Source organism: Nymphalis io, chromosome 3, assembly GCF_905147045.1.
Source record: "Nymphalis io chromosome 3, ilAglIoxx1.1, whole genome shotgun sequence".
Taxonomy (NCBI): domain Eukaryota; kingdom Metazoa; phylum Arthropoda; class Insecta; order Lepidoptera; family Nymphalidae; genus Nymphalis; species Nymphalis io.
Window position 1 is genome coordinate 2,924,194 of NC_065890.1, and position 23,872 is coordinate 2,948,065.

General features: G+C 42.0%; 12 non-coding genes and 1 pseudogene across 12 annotated transcripts; 3 read left to right on the top strand and 10 right to left on the bottom strand.

The window, feature by feature from the left end:
• The first annotated feature begins 551 nt into the window (after positions 1-551).
• Trnas-aga (transfer RNA serine (anticodon AGA)) lies at positions 552-633 on the top strand. The gene has a single exon. It is a non-coding gene; the product is annotated as a tRNA-Ser (tRNA).
• A 2,004-nt stretch (positions 634-2,637) lies between these two features.
• On the bottom strand, positions 2,638-2,719 carry Trnas-aga (transfer RNA serine (anticodon AGA)). The gene has a single exon. It is a non-coding gene; the product is annotated as a tRNA-Ser (tRNA).
• Positions 2,720-3,126: 407 nt separating this feature from the next.
• On the bottom strand, positions 3,127-3,198 carry Trnaq-uug (transfer RNA glutamine (anticodon UUG)). Its single transcript has one exon. It is a non-coding gene; the product is annotated as a tRNA-Gln (tRNA).
• A 716-nt stretch (positions 3,199-3,914) lies between these two features.
• Trnas-aga (transfer RNA serine (anticodon AGA)) lies at positions 3,915-3,996 on the top strand. Its single transcript has one exon. It is a non-coding gene; the product is annotated as a tRNA-Ser (tRNA).
• Positions 3,997-4,504: 508 nt separating this feature from the next.
• On the bottom strand, positions 4,505-4,621 carry LOC126781506 (5S ribosomal RNA; annotated as a pseudogene).
• Positions 4,622-4,986: 365 nt separating this feature from the next.
• On the bottom strand, positions 4,987-5,068 carry Trnas-aga (transfer RNA serine (anticodon AGA)). Its single transcript has one exon. It is a non-coding gene; the product is annotated as a tRNA-Ser (tRNA).
• Positions 5,069-6,502: 1,434 nt separating this feature from the next.
• LOC126781477 (5S ribosomal RNA) lies at positions 6,503-6,621 on the bottom strand. The gene has a single exon (XR_007670644.1). It is a non-coding gene; the product is annotated as a 5S ribosomal RNA (ribosomal RNA).
• A 209-nt stretch (positions 6,622-6,830) lies between these two features.
• Positions 6,831-6,902, bottom strand: Trnaq-uug (transfer RNA glutamine (anticodon UUG)). The gene has a single exon. It is a non-coding gene; the product is annotated as a tRNA-Gln (tRNA).
• A 4,430-nt stretch (positions 6,903-11,332) lies between these two features.
• LOC126781478 (5S ribosomal RNA) lies at positions 11,333-11,451 on the top strand. The gene has a single exon (XR_007670645.1). It is a non-coding gene; the product is annotated as a 5S ribosomal RNA (ribosomal RNA).
• A 1,595-nt stretch (positions 11,452-13,046) lies between these two features.
• Trnaq-uug (transfer RNA glutamine (anticodon UUG)) lies at positions 13,047-13,118 on the bottom strand. Its single transcript has one exon. It is a non-coding gene; the product is annotated as a tRNA-Gln (tRNA).
• Positions 13,119-13,748: 630 nt separating this feature from the next.
• LOC126781479 (5S ribosomal RNA) lies at positions 13,749-13,867 on the bottom strand. Its single transcript, XR_007670646.1, has one exon. It is a non-coding gene; the product is annotated as a 5S ribosomal RNA (ribosomal RNA).
• An 862-nt stretch (positions 13,868-14,729) lies between these two features.
• Positions 14,730-14,845, bottom strand: LOC126781473 (U5 spliceosomal RNA). The gene has a single exon (XR_007670640.1). It is a non-coding gene; the product is annotated as a U5 spliceosomal RNA (small nuclear RNA).
• An 880-nt stretch (positions 14,846-15,725) lies between these two features.
• Positions 15,726-15,844, bottom strand: LOC126781480 (5S ribosomal RNA). The gene has a single exon (XR_007670647.1). It is a non-coding gene; the product is annotated as a 5S ribosomal RNA (ribosomal RNA).
• Positions 15,845-23,872: the final 8,028 nt, after the last annotated feature.

The window sequence follows — 23,872 nt, forward strand, 5'->3', positions numbered from 1 at the left end:
GAGTCAAATTTCTTTGTGCGCGATGGAATCGATGTCATAGTTAGGCAGTGACATTGGGATCCAGCCCGCGTAGACTTATGAAGAAAGGGGGAAGCAGGAATTAGAGAGAATAATTCGTCAGAGCACTCGCCGTGATACAGTCGATGGGAAACGGTCAGCGCTGTTATCTCTCGGCGCAATTTTAAAGCCTCGAGGGTGTTTGTGATCTAAAAGATCGGCAAATGCAACGTGGTTGAGAGACCTGACTGACAACGAAGGGAGTTGTTGTGCAACTAGGTAGAAGCCTGAGTCCAGCAGTGGACTACAATTGACACTTATAAATAATCTAGATTGTTTAATAGAATATTTTAAGTTTACTAAAAGTTTTTCAATATAAATATTTATTTAATTTTATTTATTTCATATTTTAAGAGTAATATAAATTTTCCTACCACACGTAATCAACTAATAAAAAATAGCATATTTTTATAATATCGAAATTGAGCGAAAATAGCAGTCGATTATGAATATCATGACCAATGAATTTGTTAAAATTAAAAATATCATATAAGGCAGTCGTGGCCGAGCGGTTAAGGCGTCTGACTAGAAATCAGATTCCCTCTGGGAGCGTAGGTTCGAATCCTACCGACTGCGTCACATAAAATTCTTATTGTTTCTTTTACAATATATTCTTAGCCTATTATTATTTAATTAAATATCTCTACATTGCTTTTATCCAGTAAATAAAAATTACAAGACTTTTTTACACGCATGCAATATATCTTCGAACTTAAATATATTGTATAGCAGGTAAACATAATATTACTACTAAACTACGAACAATGCTTTTGACTCAATCTGAATATCGGTATTGGTCATGTTCATAAGAATCAATTAGAAAAACAGTTAACGCTAAGGAAGGATCATGTAGTGTTGCAATGGCTGTAACAATTTAAAACGAGGAGGACAAACAGCAAGGTTTTTTTAGTTACAAAAAGTACATCTATTCCAAGGTATATGCATAATGATAATTCAGAGCATTGGCGTGTTTACACTATGGCCAGGGTGCCATTTCTTGTAGGGGCAGCGACTTAGGTGCTTTTCATAATAGTTTTTATTACATTTTGACATGATTTTTCTAAATGAGGAGCCTACCGAATCAACAGTAGACAAGTTATCCTACTCTTAATTAACCATAAATAATATACTGCTATCATTCTTGCCACCATTCCACGCGGTCACGATTTGTACAGCAACTATTTTTAGGTTTTATTTGTATATATTTAATGATTTAATGTAAATAATGAAATATAATAAATGTATATTATTAAATTCATAAAAAATTACATATGAAGCAGAAGTTTGTCAATATATAATTCCAATAAAGATCGAACAAGGTGAAGTTCGTATAATGTTCTTAGGTGAATGGTAAAGTTCGAGAACATTCTAAGCATTTGTCAACAAAATATAGCATTTTTGTTAGTATTCAACTACTCCTACTGTCCTAGTCTGATTTACTCATTTTGCCAACGTACGTACCACGTTAAACACACCGGTTCTCTTCCTTTCACCGAAGTTAAGCAACGTTCGACGTCATGTGTCTAGTGCGAGTTTTTTTTTTACATATTCGATAGCATTGACAGCCATTTGTATGGAATACAAACAGCACAAATCGCAGTTAATATTAACGCTATCGAATAAGTGTAAAAACTCGCACTTGGCACACCGTACTTGGATGGGTGACCATCTAGGAGCAGCGATAGTCGTTGGTTTTTTAATATTACATATAATTATAATAATCTTAAATATAATATATCGTGGTAAGTGATTACCATCACCGTGTCTCTATGGATACGTTTATATTTTTATATTTATAGAATTTTGTTACACATTTCGTAGAGTAAGCAAAATATATTAAAGCCGTGTATATCGTGTAACTAACACTGGATTAATAAGTTTGAATATACTAACACTACTAAGAAACATTTGAATTGTAAACATTTTGATGCGGAATAAAAGGCTTACTATACTATATTATAATAATGTCCTCCAGACCGATTTCGGCCACGGCGGCCAATCTCAAGTGAGATTAGCCAACTACGCAGGAAATATTATAGTGCACAAAGGTGTGCGCAAACATAGGTGCACTCTCTATTCCCTAACTCTCATAATCCGATAGGACGGTAATCCGACACGACCGGAAAGAGTTCAGGCGCAGGACCAACGGCTTTACGTGCTTTCCGAGGCACGGGAGTGAACACACTTTCAACTTCCAGACACCGGGCTGCTACTCAGAATTTTCGATAGAAAAACCCAATAAATTTTCATTGACCTGATCTGGGAATTGAATCCAGGACCTTTGCTTCGGCCTTACATCAAGCCACTAGACCAACGTGGCAGTCAATACTGTACTATATTATATCGTGTGTATTACAATAAATATAGGAACTTACAAAAAAAGTTAAATAAATAAAAGAGTTTGCTCACACAATAGAATATAATTGTCATGTAATTACAATTTATATATTCGTGGTAAGACTTCGTGCAAACTCCCCTTAGCTTAGGTCCACCCACTCACTTAAATTAAATTAACAATTAGATTTGCAACAGTTATCACCTATATTAAAATCACGTATAAATCGAAATTTAGCAAAATTTCGCAGTCGATAGGATTCGAACCTACGCTCCCAGAGGGAATCTGATTTCTAGTAAGACGCCTTAACCGCTCGGCCACGACTGCCATATAAGATATCTTTATTTTAAAAAATCATTGCTTGTAATAGAATTGCTATATATTTTACAATAGCAGGTATAATACTACTTATTCAAATAAATTAGAAAAAGCTATTGTATTTAAAGCAGAGCTTTCTCATTCACAACTATAAGCAATAAAATGTCCAATTTGTTCAGAAAAAAAAAATTAATCATTTCGTTAAGGAGCAGTTGTGTTAGAAGATTTCATACTATTTAGGAAAATTACATTCTTATTATTCCTCGCCTTGTTTTTTATTATTTGTTAATAATTGAAATACATTGAAAAATTTATCTTTTTTTAAATTAAGTTTATCTTTGAATTTTGAGACACCAGTATAACACTTTTCTATTATAAATATCAACAACTTTATAAGTTAAGTAGTTCAAAAGAACAGGTTCCACCGAGATTTGAACTCGGATCGCTGGATTCAAAGTCCAGAGTGCTAACCGTTACACCATGGAACCGTATTATATGTCGACATTATAAGATGTCGCTTTAAAACTATAATCGTTTTACATTTACGTTAAACACTTGTACAAACACACGTTATCAGTTTAGCACTATTGAAATCGTAATACGACAAACATATTTTCATTGCCATAGATTCAATCAAATCAAAACATATTTCAATACAGGTAAATCAGCTTGGAGACGTTTTCACGTTTGTAGTTGTGTAATATGTCTCAAAAACCGAAATAAACTAGTTTGTAGTACGAGTACCTACCACGTGCCTCTCTCATAAGTATCGATAGAAGTGTCATGTCATTTTGTTTAATACTATTGTCTTACTGTTTAGCCCATTGCCTTAGTATAGTTTCAGTTCGTTCATTATTTTATATACGCATTATTTTTTTTGGTTTTTGACGTAAAACAGTTCTTTTTGGAAGGTCAAATGTAGTTTCTGACTATACCAGGTAGTCACTAAACTGTCTCGCTTTCTCTACGATACTGACGTCAGACATTTTCAGATGACTCCTCCCGGTTTTTTGCTTCTGACCTTCAATGACCCGCAAAATTCTATATTCTCTTCATTTGAACATTTCAATAAATATTTTTTTCGAATCGAAATTAAATGAAGAAAATTACATGACCAATTACGACACTATTCTAATTTTCCACATGTACAAAGTGTAGTATTTTAATATAATAATGAAATATAAAATTTATGAAAACTTGTAAGGCAGTCGTGGCCGAGCGGTTAAGGCGTCTGACTAGAAATCAGATTCCCTCTGGGAGCGTAGGTTCGAATCCTACCGACTGCGTATTTTTATCGATATTCTAAATGTGAAAATTTTTAATGTACCTCTTTACTACGAGTCTATGTCATATCCGTACTGCTTTTTCTCTTTCTACGGAAATATCTCTTTTGTTAAGAACTTTACTAAAGTATATTTAGAAACAGATACTATGTACATAGATATGGTTTTATAAATCATGAACTGTATATAATGGAAAGCTGATATATATATCGAACAACGAAATTGACTATCTAATATTTAAATATGTATGAACATTAATAAAGATTGTTATGCAAACGTTAGTTCCACGTTGTTAACACCAATACTTCTCCAATTTTCAAGGCGGCAATAATTCTGTCAGAAAATCGGCTTTGAAATTATTGTATAATTAAAAGTAGAGAGTTAATCTGAATTAATCTATATTAGACTGGTCTTAAAAGTCCATGACGTAGTGTACTTAATTGATCAAAGTGCTTATAAATTATATAATATTATTTCTTATTTATATGGTGAATAAAAAAAGTGTATAAAAAGCCAATGACACGCGGTGTTCCCAGGCAGTCACCCATCCAAGTACTGAACGCGCCCGACGTTTCTTCTTCGGTGATCGGACGAGAACCGGTGTATTCAACGTGGTATGGACGTTGGCGAGTGATAACTTCAAAATAATGAACCAAATATACAACTAAGTCTAAAATATTTTTGGCCATGGTCAATGTGAATACCAAAAATGCTTTTTTTATTATGCACCCATTATCTAGTGCGGTGGGATCGAAATCCCTCCTGAGAAGACTTTCCCTGAATGCTGTAACGCTGCCTTGAATATAAAAATAGAGACGATTAGGACCCCTAGATGAAAAGAACTCAAGAGCGTTTACCCCCGGCTTAGTGAGTTCTACTAAACACGCTCCCGATCCTGTAGCCTCTTATATGACATCAAATCCCGAATTCCAGAATACGAATATTAGAATACATTCATTCAAATTAACAAAAATTTAGTCCTTTAAAAATAATCGCAGTCGGTAGGATTCGAACCTACGCTCCCAGAGGGAATCTGATTTCTAGTCAGACGCCTTAACCGCTCGGCCACGACTGCTACATAAGATATTCTTAATTTAAACAAAGCAATATGATTATACTTTTACTTGAACAAATAAACTAAGAAAAAATCATTAAAAAAAACAAACAGATAAGATTAAGTCCGAATAGATATATGTGAGGAATTTCTTTATTTTTCCTTGTGAAGAAGCGAAGTTAAAAGCCTGTAGAGAAAGAATCAAATATACAGAATTCGCAAAAACTCAAATAAGCCAAAGGATTTGCTTATTCACATTATAATTAACGCGAGAGCGGTGCAACTTAACCAAGTGTAAGCGGTCTTCTTTGATGTGAACATAAAACCATAATAAATACATAATATTATTTGATTTATTTGCCATATTTGTAATACAACAAATATCAATCGAGCTCTACCAAATCAAATATGCTCTCTACAATTTCTCGTTATAGAACACGCTACATAAACTAAAATATAAATATATAACAAAAACATACATAAACATGAAATTCACGCTTGTGACGATAATATTCTAAATTTAAATCGGGTGAAACTGCGGAGCGCAGCTATTTATATAACAATATTATGTATTAAGACTTTCTCAGAAACGAGATGCATCTTTTGGTATAAGTTTTATGTTCCTTAAGTAGTTTTTCAGTTAGATATTACAAAAAACGCCTCCTCATTTATTAGTAAAAAAGTATGATAACAGGATGTACATGTCCTACTGCTGACCTAAGGCTTCCACTCCTTTTTGAGAAGAAGTTTTGAGCTTACTCCACCACGCTACTTATGCATACAATTCGAATTGGTTGATAATGATGATGTTTTCTTTCCCCGCCAAGCACGAAATGAATTATAAACACAAATGACGCACATGAAAGTTATTGGTGCTTGCCCGAGCTTGAATCATCTGTTAAGATGATAAATGTGTTCTAACCACTGGGCCATCACGATTTTTATACCTTATTTTAAGAAATATTTACTCTTAGTTACATTACTTGACAGTACTACAAAAACCTCAACCTGTAATCAATACTTTTTAATTAAGTGGCTAACATACTTCATTTGGTTGTTTTTTAGTTCGAAATAATACTTTTTAAAAGTAAATACATTGTACTCTATTTACTGTCAGAGCTCACGGAATTAAAATTTTACATAAGCAAAAAGCCAACGGCACGCGGTGTTCCCAGGTGGTCACCCATCGGCACGGTAGTTTACGCAAGCGATCCCGTGACGTCCCCCGACAAGACGGAGTAGGTACCGCTGGTTTATTAGTGGCTATTCCGGCGCTTTCAGCGCCGGCGAGTCCCACATACCCCCCAACCTCATGTGGGAGAAACACATAAATGTGTTTTTCCAAGGAAAAAAAAAGGCTGTCACGTGGTATGGACGTTGGCGATTGAATTAATATATACACCGTACCATATTTACAGAAAGAAAACACGGAATTAAAATTTTACATAAGCAAAAAGCCAACGGCACGCGGTGTTCCCAGGCGGTCACCCATCCAAGTACTGAACGCGCCCGACGTTGCTTAACTTCGGTGATCGGACGAGAACCGGTGTATTCAACGTGGTATGGACGTTGGCGATTGGATTAATATATACACGGAACTATATACACAGAAAGAAAACCCGGAACAATTACAAAAGCAAAAAGCCAACGACACGCGGTGTTCCCACACTGTCAACAGTGAAATAAAAATAATAAATTAAAAAACAGTGAAATAAAAATGGTAAATTAAATGACACAATTTAACTTTTGTTAAAATAATTAAGGTAGTTGAGGTGTAAAATAAAGGTTCCACCGAGATTTGAACTCGGATCGCTGGATTCAAAGTCCAGAGTGCTAACCATTACACCATGGAACCGTATGACGGTTAATATAAATTTAATCTCTTATGTGATAAATCAATTATTGAATTAAAACTTGATTAAATAAAAAACGGCATTATTGTATGGGTGTATTAGGTATTAATAAAAAACGTTATAACGGGCGTAGTATCTTTGTATATATAGTTATAGAATCGTGACGACACAGTTATAATGTTTTTTTTTTTTTATAATATAGTTAGACGGCCGAGCATATATAGCCGTAGCATGGTAAGTGGTCACCAACGCCCATAGACATTGGCAAATTGGAAATGTTAACCATCGCTTACATCGCCAATGCGCCACCAACCATGGGAACTAAGATGTTACGTCCCTTGTGCCTGGAATTACACTGGCTCACTCACCCTTCAAACCGGAACACAACAATAGCAAATACTGCTGTTTTCCTGTAGAATATCTCATGAGTGGGTAGTAACCTACCCAGACGAGCTTGCACAAAACTCTACCACCAATAAATAGTAATAATAAGCCCGAGCCAATTTAATATTCACTTCGTCTAAATAGAGACAAACCACTTTATTGGTTTGAAAATAACGATTTTTAGAACAAAACAGTAGGAGGCCTCGTGTCTAGCTTCACGTGTAAATTATATTGCACTTTTCATTCAACTGGTTTAATGTCTTGGCTTAGTGGATTGACTCGGCTATTGGCCACGTGTAAATGCACCGTTATTTTCTATTCCTTAAGGGTTTCCAGTAGAGAATTAGTCTAATTAACAGAGACCTAACGATTAATCTTTAGAACTTTCACGAAACACCTTTAAGTGACTTTGATCGTAACATATATTATATGACACCTATATTATGTATTGCTGAAAAACCTTTTTGTGACAAACGTAACAGTCATAAACATCGCTGTTAAGTAAGCTACTGTCAAGGACCTTACACACTGTTTTATTACATATATAGCCACAACATCAGGGTTTCGGAAACTAAATAATTTTCAAAAAGATCAATTTACAATTATTATATTTCTCCTTCTTTCTCTCTTAAAAACAGCAATTACAATACGTCAACATGCCTTATCGTATAATTTCAAAATTACAATATCATATTCTTAATTCATTTATAAAGACCTCGAACGAAGAAGTATCTATTACATTAACAAAAATCTATAATTTAATACATATAATTCAACAACTGGGAGAATTTTATACAACTTATAATGACTATATGAAATATGTTAAGTAATGTCGGTTTACACATGGGTATAACATTCACACTGTTTTAATTTAACATTACATAATGACCATGTCATGTTAGCTAACTGACTGGAGCACTAGAAACTTGACTCCCTAATATTTAAAGGTAAAGGCCAGGCAAGGACCATTGAACACTCACATATTTTTATTAAATACATTAGCGCTGTAAGAAATATTATTATATTTATTATTAAGCTACCAACCTTACCACATCAAACCGGAACGCGACAATACAAAGTTTTGCTGTGTGGTGGTATAATATCTTATGAGTGGGTGGTAGCTACTCAGATGGTTTTGCACAAAGTTGTATGACCAAGTAAACATCCTTAAAAATTGTCGTGCTCGGCGGTAAATGAACAAACGAACATGTAACAACTTGTAAACGTCCTACTGCTGGGCTAAAGGCCTTTTCTCTTCTTTTTTGAGGAGAAGGTTTGAAGCTTATTCCACCACGCTGCTCCAATGCGGATTGGTGGAATACACATGTGGCAGAATTTCAGTGAAATTAGACACATACAGGTTTCCTCACGATGTTTTCCTTCACCGTAAAGTACGAGATGAATTATAATCACAAATGAAGCACATGAAAATTCAGTGGTGCTTGCCCGGGTTTGAACCCACTATCATCGGTTAAGATTCAAGCGTTCTTACCACTGGGCCATCTCGGCTCATGAGAACGAAAATGTGTCGGGTGAAAATTTGCATGGTGTAATAAGTTTCAAAATATGTCCTCAAAAGGAGGCCTTAACTCAAGCTCTATTTCTAACTACCATTCACACAATTTTTGTATCCTTTTTTATTTTGTTTTATTTTTACAAGGCATAACTAAGGCGGTGATTTGATTTAGCTTTCAGATTTACAACAGTAAGAGTAGCAGCCTATTAATATTCCACTGCTAGGCTAAGGTCTCCTGTCCCTTTTGAGGAGAATGTTTTGAAGCTTACTCCACCACGCTGCTCCAATACGAGTTGGTAGAAAACATATGTGGCAGAATTTCAATGAAATTAGACACATGCAGGTTTCCTCACGATGTTTTACTTCACCGTCAAGCACGAAATGAATTATAAACACAAATTAAGCACATGAAAATTCAGTGGTGCTTGCCCGGGTGTGAGATCACGATCATCGGTTAAGATTCACGCGATCTAACCATTACGCTATAGGGATTGTTTGTAAGTCAGTTTCTAACTCCATAAATAAGTATATGAATAAGTACGTTTTTGCGCCGTTTCATCACATCAGCATTGTATACCTACGTCATACAATTTATAAAAAAAATCGTTACCAATAATAAAACTTTAACTTCACCCGACCGCTTGTAAACAAAAAAGACATATGAAATCATATCGAAATGACCTAATTAAAACATTTACAGGCTTTGTATCCTTGACGCAAGGCACGCGAGTCCCCAAGGCACCTAACTTGAAACTTGAAACGGTGTCCATTAGTTTTATAATAAAACATTTCGGAGGCGCATTCAGTGGCGCGCCTTACGTATTAACTGATTACTTTAATTAAAAAATGCTAACTCTTCCGCTGACGGTCTCAAGGGACCGCTAGCGTGTCGCGGCTTGAAATCTATGTAAGCTAGTTTAACAATTCGAAACACAGTTTAATTAACTGTTAACGAAAGTAAGTCCACCAGATTAGTCCACCCGCATTGGAGCAGCGTGGTGGAATAATCTCCAAACCTTCTCCTCAAAAAGAGAAGAGGCCTTTAGCCCAGCAGTGGGACATTCACAGGCTGTTATGGAATGTAAGTCGATCGAAACCGATGTTAAATATAAATATCGTGATTCATATTGTGTGTGGTAATGAAACATACATTAGGGAAACGAGAAACCTGCAATGGCGAATGATATGTCACGACCCGAAACCACTAAGATCTATCCTGCCTATTTTGTTTACAAACATCTCAATTTAATAAAAATAGCAGTTGTTTAAATTATTGTTATATTTACAAATATATATTTTTTATTTGTTTATTTATTCCGAACATCAAACAGAAGTAACAATAGTTATAATATATAATACACATGAAATAAAATTAATAATTAAATACAATTCTAATTATATGATATTACGCATGACAAAACAATAGATTACAACTATATCCGGAATATATTACACCACTAAGTTACATAAAAAAAAAAGTTAAGTTAAAATAATAAAAAAAAAAATAGAAGTTTTAATAAATTTGTTTAAGTTCATATAGGATATTTAGGAGGAAAAAAAATTAAAAACAGTTTTTTTTTTAAAACAGCTCTCATTATTAAATATTTAAAAAGACATATTTCACGATGATCATGCCAAAATAACGATATTTTTTTATATAGAATAGGAAGGCGGACGAGCATATGGGCCACCTGATGGTAAGTGGTCACCAACGCCCATAAAGATTGGCATTGTAAGAAATGTTAACCATCGCTTACATCACCAATGTGCCACCAACCTTGCGAACTTAGATGTTATGTCCCTTGTGCCTGTAATTTCACTGACTCACTCGCCCTTCAAAACGGAACACAACAATACCAAGTATTGCTGTTTTGCGATAGAATATCTGATGAGTGGGTGGTACCTATCCAGACGAGCTTGCAAAGCTCTACCACCAGTAAAATTTTTAGTATCTTATCAGACATTAAATAGTATTGATTTCCTCTCTAATTATAATAATTTCATAAGGCTATGTAAAGATTAGCTATTCTTTAAATATAAAAATTAACTCAACAATATAAATAAACTATTAAAAAGCAATTAAATATATATTTTTATATTATATGTAAGCGGACGAGCCAATGGGCCACCTGATGGTAAGTTGTCACCAGCACCCATAGATATTGGCAAAGTAAGAAATGTTAACCATCGCTTACATTGCCAATGCGCCATGCAATTAAAGTTATTTCTGCAGGAATTATTTATCATTCTATCGTCGAACATTTCTTTTTGTTGTATTGTTGTTGTTTTGTGAGTAAGTCATTGTAATAACAGGACATAAGTAGAACCCATGATCCATAATGATGGTTAAGGTTGTTATGTCATATACAACACCTTAATATCAATGTATGTTTTTAGGTGTTAGTTTAACTTTATTGTTTTAATTCGTATCAAATAGAACGTTGAATGGTAATTCAACGTTCTTAATGGAGTCTTAAAATAAAAATAAATTTTAGACTTAGTTGTAAGTTCACTATTTTTAGATTGGCTATCGCCAACGTCCATACCACGTTGAATACACCGGTTCTCGTCCGATCACCGAAGTTAAGCAACGTCGGGCGCGTTCAGTACTTGGATGGGTGACCGCCTGGGAACACCGCGTGCCGTTGGCTTTTTGTTTTTTTTTTTATAGTATGGACGAGCATATGGGCTACCTGATGGTAAGTGGTCACCAACGCCCATAGACATTGGCATTGTAATAAATGTTAACCATCGCTTAATTCGTTACTACCACCAACTTTAGGAACTAAGATGTTATGTCCCTTGTGCTTGTAATTACACCAGCTCACTCACCCTTCAAATCGAAACACAACAATAAAAAGTACTGCTGTTTTTTGGTAGAATATCAGATAAGTGGGTGGTACCTAGTAGTAGTCTGGATAGTAATAATATCAAATTTCATCAAAATCGGTTCAGTGATTTATCCGTGAAAGCGTAACAGATAAGCAAACAATAAAACAATATGTAAAACGATGGTCGGATCCTGGGATTTTTACATCGCTAGGCCCGTATAGTAACAGCCTGTTAATGTCCCACTGCTGGGCTAAGGCCTCCTCTCCCTTTTGAGGAGAAGGTTGTGGAGCTTATTCCACCACGCTGCTCCAATGCGGGTTGGTAGAATACACATGTGGCAGAATTTCAATGAAATGAGACACATGCAGGTTTCCTCACGATGTTTTCCTTCACCGTTAAGCACGAGATGAATTATAATCACAAATTAAGCACATGAAAATACAGTGGTGCTTGCCCGGGTTTGAACCCAGGATCATCGGATAAGATTCACGCGTTCTAACCACTGGGCCATCTCGGCTTTCTCGGCCCGTATACAATAGCGTAATTAAGGAACATTGTTAAGTGATTTATGTGAAACAAAACATTCAATACCCTATCATGTTCAATGAAAACTAAATTAATATTTTAATAAACATAATTCAGTATTTATTTTACTTACACCGTTGGTTGCATAGAAGAGGTCTGTATGTAGCGATTAGGTCGCCAAAATTGTATGCTACTTTTATTTAAGCTGTATCCATCTTTTTAGTTTTTATTTATCTTTGTGGTGTACAAAACTATAAGTAAAGTAAAGTACAGTGTAACCGGCCCTAACCCTTCCGATTACAAGCGGACATGATACTTATCAGTGGTTCACGTCGCGACGTCGACATTACCTGTGAGTTATTATTTCTGATTAATAAATTGTGGCTCCCAGAAGACAGGGGCGGGGCGCGTTCTCGTCAATTATGAAATTTGATGCTTTTTCATTAAAACCTACGGGGCCCAAGAGGCCGGAGCCTTGCCTTCAGTGGGTTAACGGGACTTGTAACGTGTTTAGGGTTATTTTAGTCATTTGACAGGTTGGACAGGTGCGGTTATTGAAAATTTGGCTGAATAGTAAAATGTATTAGGGCGGTGTTTTTTGATTCTCTTATCGCATAAATCGATATTCTTTTATCTTTATACAGGTCTATTCGGTTACGTCGAATAAAAATATTGAAAATGGCTGTAAAAAAATATTTTAATCGAGGCATTAAAATGTAATCAATTCAAAGCTACGATTATTATCATAATTATAAAATCAAACCAATGTTTTTTTCAAATTTTCGAATATAATTTAAATGTTAACAAATATAAAATAAAGAAAATTCGGTGAAATATTTCCCTCTTATTCTTAACTAATTAACCACTTTTTTCACTAAAAATAAAGAACAGGTTCCACCGAGATTTGAACTCGGATCGCTGGATTCAAAGTCCAGAGTGCTAACCATTACACCATGGAACCGATCGCGACTTGTCATGAAATGCGAAATAATACATTATTTGTAACAAGATAAATAAGACTAATATTACGTTTAATATTTATTTTAATACAAACCATCATCTTATCAATAATAGCTTCCATCTTCAAAGAGATCAAGAGTTCATCTAATTATATTTTCATACATAACCAATGAAACATATATAATGTTTTAATGTTTGTTACAATTAAGATGCGTATATTTTTCATGGCCTAATTAAAACTAATGTGATAATCGCCATCATCGACAATCTTTTGACTATGAACTTTGAATACCTTTTTATCTGCAGTGAAATATAGTTTAAATCCAGATTGAACTTCAATAATTTGTGACTAATAAATATTTATTTTAACACTTTTATCAAACTAACGTTATGAATGCGAAATAGGAACAAATGAATTGGTAATGAGTCTTTCGTGCTCAGTGTTCGACATATCTCATTGACGTCATTTAGTTTAATCAAAATAGAAATTGAAGGAAATAGCCAGTAATAGAAGCCAGTAATTAAAATAAAAAAGTTATACTTTTGTATTTTAAATGTTTGTGAAATATTATAAATTTTTAGTAACTTACTTTTTAATTTAAAATAAAAAAATGCGATATCACAATAAAAGAGCCAACGGCACGCGGTGTTCCCAGGCGGTCACCCATCCAAGTACTGAACGCGCCCGACGTTGCTTAACTTCGGTGATCGGACGAGAACCGGTGTATTCAACGTGGTATGGACGTTGGCGATTACACAATGAAAAATAGTGAACCAAACTTACAATTAATAAGTGTAATCATAAAATGTATTTTAATTGTTTGACTATACTAGGAATGATGAATTGACAATCATAAGATTGTACTCAATTCGAATTAAATGAAATTAAAGTTAACCTTAATTCTTAAAATCAGACATAACAAAGCTAACTAACAACTAACTAACTAGCTAAGCTACAACAAAGTTAACTAACTAAGCTAACATAACAAAACTAACGACAAAAACACAATAAAGCTGTTATATAATAATCCATACCAACCTTCCACAGTCATAGTCATAGTCATAGTCAATCCATGGAATGAAACGGTTAAGGATAAATTTAATAAACGTCGGGACAAACGGCAGATTCTATCCGATTCCGGACGAGTAAACCCTGTTCTAATAAGTAACATTGCTAAGCCGCATATTATCTTTAAAAACCTGACTAATCGTCGGTTTTTCTTGAAAGAGTCTTTTCGAATGTAGGGTTTTTTACATTTTATTATTTATTGCAATTGTTATATTTATAACATATTACGATCGCGATATGTGTTTGATAATTTTCCTGCCATCAGAAATAACTTTAAAACGTACACTACAATTGGCGATTGTTGAAGCATATTTAATGTATCAAATAACATTGGTATTTTAATTTGTTTTTTTTTTAATAGTTATGAACACAAAAACGAATTTCCAAAATCTTCTAATATTTTAGGGTCACCGTACTTAAAAGCAATATTAAGAATTAAGTGATTTAATCTCCTATTAATGAAAATATGGGGTTTTTTTCTATTAAAATATGAAATAGTTATTCAGACTCCTATATTTATCTATCGTTTGCTAAGTAATTATTAATCCCGCCGAAGCAGAAATGTCAAAAATATCTAAGACTCATTTGAGTGTACCCCTCCACGGATATCGTTAGTAACAGGCGAAAGATTTATTCGTTTTGATGGGAAACCAGAGATACTGTAGAATCATTTAATAGATCACTTATGTTATGAATGAAACATCTAGACATCGGGATGTAGAAAAAGTAAAAAGTTGATAAGCGACATCTATTAGTGACCGTTGTACATACCAGGGATGCTCTTTTTTATCTTTTAGTTATAAGACATGTTAGCTTATTAACATTTTTGTTTAACATTTAAGGGAAGCTAAAATCTTGAGCAATAATTGATTGCCTTTTATATTTTGTTAACATAACCACAGATCATATAATACAGATACTCAATCCCATACAAATATTCGGACATCACTGTTTCCAGCTACTCATCGGGCTATTTATATTTCCTAAAATACATAATAGATGGCGCAAGTGAGAATTAAAAAAAAGGGTGACATCTAGCAACTTGAGTTGTGAATAAAATATAAATGGGTCTAAAGCATAGATGGCGATAAAAGCTAAGGTATCTGACCCCAGGCTGCCACTGCGCTATGTTCTACCTATGAAAGGCCTCTTAAGGTCATGAAGTCAATTACAACTACACATTTATTTAAATGTTGTATTCGAGTACTTCAAAACAAAATCAAACGCGCTAATTCTTTATATGCATAGTGCATACTGGCCGGATAGTTATTGTTTTTAAAAAAAAAAAATGTTTATTGCCTTTGTAGGTAAAACTCCATTAATCTGCAATGTTGACCGTCATTGGACCCATAACAGTTAACCCTAAGAATTGAACAGAAAAAATAGTTTTACTACTTGTAGGTATTAGACTTTTTAAATTATGCTGTTAATTGCACGTGTTTAATTCTTTGACCGATTTACTTGCAGCTCGTAAAGAATCTCGTATAAATTAATATGGAAGCAAAATATACTAACTTACGTAGAAGTCCGTAAAATAAAAGCCAACGGCACGCGGTGTTCCCAGGCGGTCACCCATCCAAGTACTGAACGCGCCCGACGTTGCTTAACTTCGGTGATCGGACGAGAACCGGTGTATTCAACGTGGTATGGACGTTGGCGATAACTATGGCAAATTCAATGAACACACGTTTTAAAAAAAAAAAAGTTATAAAAACAAATTCGGATTTCTATAAATATTCTAACACTTTATGGTCACACATCATGATTGACAACGGACGTCATGTGTTTTTTTATAATTGTCTTGTATATTTTGTTGGACGCTCGATGAGGCTGGACCATCACCTCGCCGAATTAGAAGTAGAGTTAAGTCATATAAACTGGCATATACTGGGGTTATCTGAAGTCCGAAGACAGGGGGAGGACACGATAACTCTAGAGTCCGGTAACTTACTCTACTTCCGCGAAGGTGATAACCTCTCCCAGGGTGGTGTCGGTTTTCTAGTCAAAAAGGATCTCATTAGCAGCATTGTGGAAATCAGTAGTGTGTCGAACCGGGTAGCGTACCTTGTCCTAAAACTTTCCGACAGGTACTCCCTGAAGGTTGTACAGGTATATGCGCCAACTTCGACATACTCTGATGATGTGGTCGAAGCGATGTACGAGGACATCGCAAAGGCCCTCAACGACACCTCGAGGGCCCACTACAATGTTGTTATGGGAGACTTTAATGCTAAAGTGGGAGTACAAGATAGCGGTGAATCGAAAGTCGGACCTTACGGCTTGGGCTGCAGAAATCACAGGGGGCAAATGCTGGTAAACTTTCTCGAAGCGCAGGGGCTTTTTTTGATGAATTCTTTCTTTCAAAAAAAGCCTCAGAGGAGGTGGACCTGGCGAAGCCCCGATAACGTGACAAGGAACGAGATAGACTTTATCATTTCGAATAAAAGGCACATATTTAGAGATGTTTCAGTGATCAACAGGTTTAATACCGGAAGTGATCACCGCTTGGTTCGAGGCACTCTAAATATCAACTTAAAAGCCGAAAGATCGAGAATGATGAGGTCTACTCTCCGACCTACCATGCTCCAAGCTGCTCAAGGCTCCGAAAAGTTCCAAATGGAACTTCAAAATCAATTCACCGCGTTGGAAACCATAAGCAGCATTGATGAGAGAACCGACACGCTGGTCAAAATACTGCAAAACACATCCCACAAGTGTTTTCCGCCACAGAGAAGAGACAACGCACCAAAACTCTCTGCTGAGACACTCGAGCTCATGAGAAAACGACGAGAACTACCATCGTTTTTGTCAGATAAGGCCTTAAACCGAACAATAAAAACGCTGACGCGACGCGATCTCCGACGCTCCAATACCCGTGCCATCAAGGCTGCGATTGAGCAAAATCGGGGATCGAAAGTGTTCGCTCGCAAGTTTGGGAGGCCGCGTCTGACAAAACTTAAAACTGAAAATGGTGGGGTCGTTACCTCTAGGCCTGAGATTATCGGAGAAGTAGAGAGGTTTTATGGGCAGTTGTTCTCTTCAAGATCGGATAAACCCGTGGGAATCAGTATTGAAGACCAGCGCGCCCCTCTTATGCGCCATTACTCCGAGGAGCTCCCGGTCGTTGACCAAGGAGAGATTTGGGCGGCTCTAGAACAGCTTAAAAACAACAAAGCTCCGGGAGATGACGGAATCACAACAGAGTTGCTTAAGGCAGGCGGGACCCCGGTCCTGAAAGAGCTAGCAAGCCTCTTTAATTCCGTCATCCAACATGGCAAGACCCCGGAAACGTGGAGCGGGAGTGAGGTGGTACTGTTTTTCAAGAAAGGTGATAAAACCCTCTTGAAAAACTACAGACCAATCTCCCTCCTGAGTCACGTGTATAAGCTGTTCTCAAGAGTCGTCACGAACCGTCTCGCCAGACGACTTGACGAGTTCCAGCCCCCAGAGCAAGCCGGCTTTCGATCAGGCTACAGCACCGTGGACCACATCCATACTGTTCGGCAGATTGTGCAGAAGACCGAAGAGTACAATCAGCCGCTGTGTATGGCATTCGTGGACTACGAGAAAGCCTTCGACTCCATCGAAACCTGGGCAGTGCTCGACTCATTGCAGAGATGTCATATCGATTGGAGATATATCGAGGTACTGAGATGTCTGTACAACGCCGCTACAATGACTGTCCACATCCAGAACTGTAAGACGAAGGCGATCCAACTGCGCAGAGGGGTGAGACAGGGGGATGTAATATCCCCGAAACTGTTCACCAACGCGTTGGAAGACGTTTTCAAAACGCTGGATTGGACTATGTATGGAGTCAATGTAAACGGCGAGTACATCTCACACCTTCGATTTGCCGACGATATCGTCATCATAGCAGAGTCGCTGGAACAACTCACCGAAATGCTGCGTAGCCTAGGCGAGTCTTCCCGGTGTGTCGGTCTCGGTATGAACTTGGACAAGACCAAGGTCATGTTCAATAGGCATGTCGTGCCGGGACCGATATACGTCGAGGGGAAACCTCTCGAAGTTGTTAGTGAATATACCTACCTAGGACAGATAATACAAGTCGGTAGGAACAACTTCGAGAATGAAGCCGATCGAAGAATTCGCTTGGGATGGGCAGCATTTGGCAACCTTCGTCAAGTCCTCAAGTCGTCTATACCGCAATGTTTGAAGACGAAAGTCTTCAACCAATGCGTCTTACCTGCCATGACATACGGTGCCGAAACGTGGACACTAACTGCGGGACTAGTCCACAAATTCAAAGTCGCTCAGCGTGCTATGGAGCGAGCTATGCTCGGAGTATCTTTGAAGGATAAGATCAGAAATGAGATTATCCGGAAAAGAACCGGAGTCACCGACATAGCTTGCAAAATTAGCAGGCTGAAGTGGCAGTGGGCTGGTCACGTATGTCGTAGGACCGATGGCCGTTGGAGCAGACGAGTCCTAGAGTGGAGACCGCGAATCGGCAAGCGCAGCGTAGGGCGCCCTCCAGCCAGGTGGACCGACGACCTTAAGAAGGTGGCGGGCACCAACTGGATGCGGAAGGCGGAGGACAGGGAGCTTTGGCGCACCTTGGGAGAGGCCTATGTTCAGCAGTGAACAACGATTGGCTGTTGATTGATTGTATATTTTGTTGACATTACATAAGTGCTAATTTAAACTATGACTTGTAATATAATATTGAAGGGTCATCGTACTTAAAAGCAACGGAAGGGATAGCCAAGAATTGAAATTTCATCTTAAAAAACATGTGTCTTAGATTATATGATCTGTCGGGAATAAAGTCATCACTATGAATCCCTATCAAATAGTAATAATTATGAAATGTACAAATTATGCAAGCGCCCTAAACAATTAAGTTAACTGCATCCTTAACTGTTGCAGTAACAATGACCTATTTCAGTCATGTACGTATTTAATATTATTACATATGTAGTTGGTTTTATGAGTGTTTATTTATTTATAACTAATACACTTATTATTAATATTTAATTTAAAATTCATTAGTTACATAATTTTGACCTCCTATCAAATATAACCTATCAAATATAACCTATCAAATATAACCTAACCTTTTTTTTTTTTTTTTTCGAGGAGGAAAGGCATTTACGCCTGCCGCCCGGACACGACCGGGACGGGTATGTGGGACTCACGGGGCAGAAGGCCATCGTCCTACCCACTAAAACCTCCTCGTTTCCTTCTCACCGCATGGTGGCGGGGTTACGGGAACGCGTTAGCACACCACCGCGACCCCACCTGCGGCCGTCGCTTTGGGTGAGCGACCCACCTGTTGTTTTTTATTGAGGTTTTCTCCTCTCGACCCGGCCGGTGAAGGCAAGGCCCTCGGTCGCACCACAGGCTGGCGCCTGGATGGGGAAACGAGTTCGAGAAGGCGGTGACCGAAGTCTGTCCGCCCAGCATCGACACCGAAACTGGACGAACCTGCCTCTCCCTCCTCCTCTACTCCTCTACTCCTGTCTCCGGCAGCCCGAAAGGACTCCGGAGACCAACTCCTCCTCTCTCTCTCCGGCGGCCCAAAAGTACCCCGGAGTCCTCCTATTTGCCACGGAGCCGCTCGCTGGTCAACTCTGCGCAACAGAGAAGTCCCAGGAACGGCCCGCGACACTTCCGCCGCGTCAGTCTCAGCCGCGATCGACAAGCATTCCGGAAAAACATCGGATTGCTGGTCGACCCCGTTGCCCAGGGTGCACCACGTGGAGGTGACTGACATGCACCCCAATATAACCTAACCTAACCTAACCTTTTTTTTTTTTTTTTTTTTTTTTTTTTTTTTCGGGGAGGAAAGGCATTTACGCCTGCCGCCCGGTCCGGGGGGACCGGGACGGGTATGTGGGACTCACGGGGCAGAGGGCCACCGTCCTACCCACTAAAACCTCCCCGGATTTCCGCCTCTCCGCAAGGCGGCGGGGTCACGGGAACGTTGTGACTTACAACCGCAACCCCGCCAGCGGTCGTCGCCATAAGGCGACCCATCTCGAGAGCGCGCCAGGATGTTAGGGGCGCGCCTCCCTCCTCTCTGTGCCTCCGTCCTGTTACGTGACGGACTCCCCCGAGTCCGCCACTGGAGGCTGGGCGGCAGGGCTTGAAGCCCCGCGGCGGATCAACAAACTGGCTCCGCCGCCAACCACACCTTAACTCTGCGGCAGCGTCCGGCCTGCGAAGGCACGTCGCCGTCGAAGAGGTCTCCTTCTTCGTTGCGGGAGCGAGTCCACGTCGTCCTCCCGCTCCCGCTCTGCCTCCTCCTTTTGCGACATGACACATGCGCTGAACCGTGACACTGCCGCCCAGATCTCTTCGCTTCCGGCCATCTTCTCGACGACGGCCGGAAGCGACAGGTCCCCACCTACAGCCGTGGATAGGACCGCGCGAGGCTCCGCCCAAGCCGGGCACTCTACGCGCGTGTGTTCCGCCGTATCCACGGCTCCTCCGCCACAATGGTGGCACTCCACCGTCGGCTCCCTACCGACCACCTCACACAGGTACCGGCCGAAACAACCGTGGCCGGTCAAAAGCTGTGTGAGGTGATACGTGGGTGGGCCGTGCTTGCGCTCGACCCACTTCCTCAGCACCGGCCGAATGGCCGCAACGAGGTCCCGGCTAGCACCCGGGACACCCAGTCTCTCCGACCACTCGGCGAATACCCTCTCGCGGGCCTCCTCTCGCCACGTCCGAACCTCACGTGGGTGGGGCCGGTTCTCCTCCGCTCTCACTGCCGCCTTGATCCGCCAATAGACCCTCGAGTTAGCCTCGGCCTCGAGGTCCCATGGCGGGCTTCCGGCGAGCAGGCACGCCGCGGTGTACGACACCGTGCGGTACGCCCGAGCCGCTCTGAGCGCCATCGCTCGCTGCGGACGTCGCAGCGAGGCGACGTTACGGGCGCTCAGAGCGTCCGCCCATATCGGCGCCCCGTAGAGCGCCATCGAGCGCACGACGCCGGTGTACAAGCGCCTGCAGGCACCTCCTGGCCCACCCACGTTCGGGAGGATCCTCCCTAGCGCCCCGGCTGCAGCCACCAACTTTGGGGCCAAGCGCCGGAAGTGCTCTTCGAACTTCCACCTGCCGTCGAGCACGAATCCCAGGTACTTCATCGTCGACCCGACGGCGATGGAAGTTCCGCCCACCGTTATCGCCGCCCCCGGAGGTGGCGCGTTCCGAGGCCCGTGAAAGACGAGGGCCTCGGATTTGTGTAGGGCCACCTCGAGGCCCAACGCGCGGATTCGGTGGACCACGTGCGCCACCCCAGCCGTGGCGCGATAGGCCGCCTCCCGGTATGAACTGCCGCGGGTCGACACGAGGGTGTCGTCAGCGTAGCACGTGACGCTGACCCCCCGCAACGTGGCCCCGCGCAGCACCCAGTCGTAGCCGATGCACCACAGGAGCGGTCCTAGTACCGACCCCTGCGGAACACCGCACGATAACGACCTGACGGCCCATCCGTCCGCAGTCGGGAAGGCCACCGCCCTGCCCGAGAAGTAATCGGCCACGGTACGCCGCAGGTAGCCCGGCACACCGCGGAACCGCAGGGCCTCCATCACCGTTTCCCAGGGCAGCGTGTTGAAGGCATTGGAAATATCCAGCGACACTGCCAACACAACCCCGCCCCGAGACACCTCCTCCTCGGCCAGGCCCCTCACCCTGGCGATCGCGTCGAGCGTCGAGCGGCCGGGACGGAACCCGTATTGCCGCTCGTCGAGTCCCGGCTCCATACTGCCGACGAGACGGGCAGCGAGCACCCGCTCGAAGAGCTTGCTCACCTCGTCGAGCAACACGATCGGGCGGTAGGCTGACGGCTGATCGGACGGACGCCCGTCCTTGCGGATCAGAACGAGCGTGCCCGTTTTCCACCGTCGCGGGAACCTACCCTGAGACAGGCATGCGGTGAAGAGGCGCCGCATGCTCTCGCCGAGTTCCTCCGACGCGATCTTCAGGGCTCGACCGGGGATTCCGTCGGGCCCAGGGGCTGTCTTTTTCGACCCTAGTCTGATGACAGCCGCCTGCAATTCCGCCTCGGTGATCGGAGTCACCGGTGACCCGTCGTCCTCCTCTTGGGGCCTGCTCGCCGGCGGCACCATGGCCGGTGGCACGAACTCTCCCCGCTCGGGGAAGAGCGTGTCCACAACCCTCGCCAAGAGCTGCGGCTGGAGACTGCTGGTCAGCGGAGGAGCCCAGGGTCGGAGCTTTTGTCTCACGACCCGATACGGACGCCCCCACGGATCGCCGTTGAGCGTCTCCAGCCATTCCTCCCACGCCGCCTCTTTGGCCTGTGCTATGGCCTTCTGTAGGGCCTGGCAGGCGGTCCTATATCCGGTGTAGAAAACCCCCTCCGCGTCGTCATCACGAACCCTTCGTCTCCTACACCGAACGTAACGGCGCCGTGCCGCCACGCACGCCTTGCGCAGCCGACGGAGCTCCGGACGCCACCAGTACACCCGCCGACGTTGCGGGTGCGGCTTAGCCCTCGGCATCGCCGCGTCGCACACTCGGGACAGGGCGCCGTCGATCCGGTCGGCCTCCTGGTCGATCCGGAGGACCGGGTCGGAACCGGCCCCCCAAGCTTCGACGATGGCCGCCTCCTTCGCCAACTGTCCGTCGAGGCGGCCCAGGCACCAACGCGGACGACCTTCCGTTCCTCCGACAACAGTGGGCCGAACATCCCAACGAGCCGACGCAGAGACATCGAACCGAATATATCGGTGATCCGACAGTGTCTCCACGCCAGTCTCGACCCTCCAGTTTTGAGCACGGCGGGCCAGGGCGTTGGACGCGAACGTAATGTCCACGATCGATTCGCCCTGCCGCCGCACGCACGTGCTCTCCGACCCACTGTTGAGGACCGCCAGCCCCAACGAGACCGCCCACTCCTCGAGCACCTCTCCCCGGGCATCGGCCACAGGAGAACCCCAAGCCGTTGATTTGGCGTTGAAGTCCCCCACGACCAACACCGGTGCGGGCGCCGCTTGCCCGATCAGAGTCCCGACCTCCGACTCCGACTGGGCGAGGCGTAGACGGCGACGACCGTCACACCGCCGACGACGGCCAGCACGCACCCCCTGCCCCTGGCCACACCCTCGATGGCCGGAGCGCCAGCGACCGCAGGGGCGACGATGGCCACGACCCGTTCGTGGTCGGAGACCCAGTCGTCCCGCGAGGGAACGAAATAGGGCTCCGATACCACCGCCACGTTGATCTGCCACTCTGCCATGCTTTGGACTAGGAGGTCCTGAGCCCTGGCAGAGTGGTTGATATTGGCCTGGAGGCAGCGCAGGGCCATCACTGCGTGGTCTCCATCGGCTCCGCCTCTGTGCGTGGAGACGCGGCTACCGGGCCTTTCGTCGCCACCTTCCTTGTCTTTTCCCTCTGCGTGGCGCCCTTTCCGCCCTGGCACGACTTGCTGCAGGCGGCATGGGCAGCTGGCTTACCGGCCGCAGTGCAGACCACGCAGCTGGCTACGGCGGCGGAGCACTCCCGAGCTTTGTGACCGGGCTGACCGCAGCGGAAGCACAGACGGCTTCGGTCGACGTCCCGGTCACACTTTGCCCCCATGTGCCCCCGCTCGAGGCACCGGAAACAGTGCAGCGGTCTGGGGTCGAGCAGCATGACTCGCGCCGACACCCACCCGACCCTTATGCGACCTACCTCCACGACCTTCTTCGCGGCCG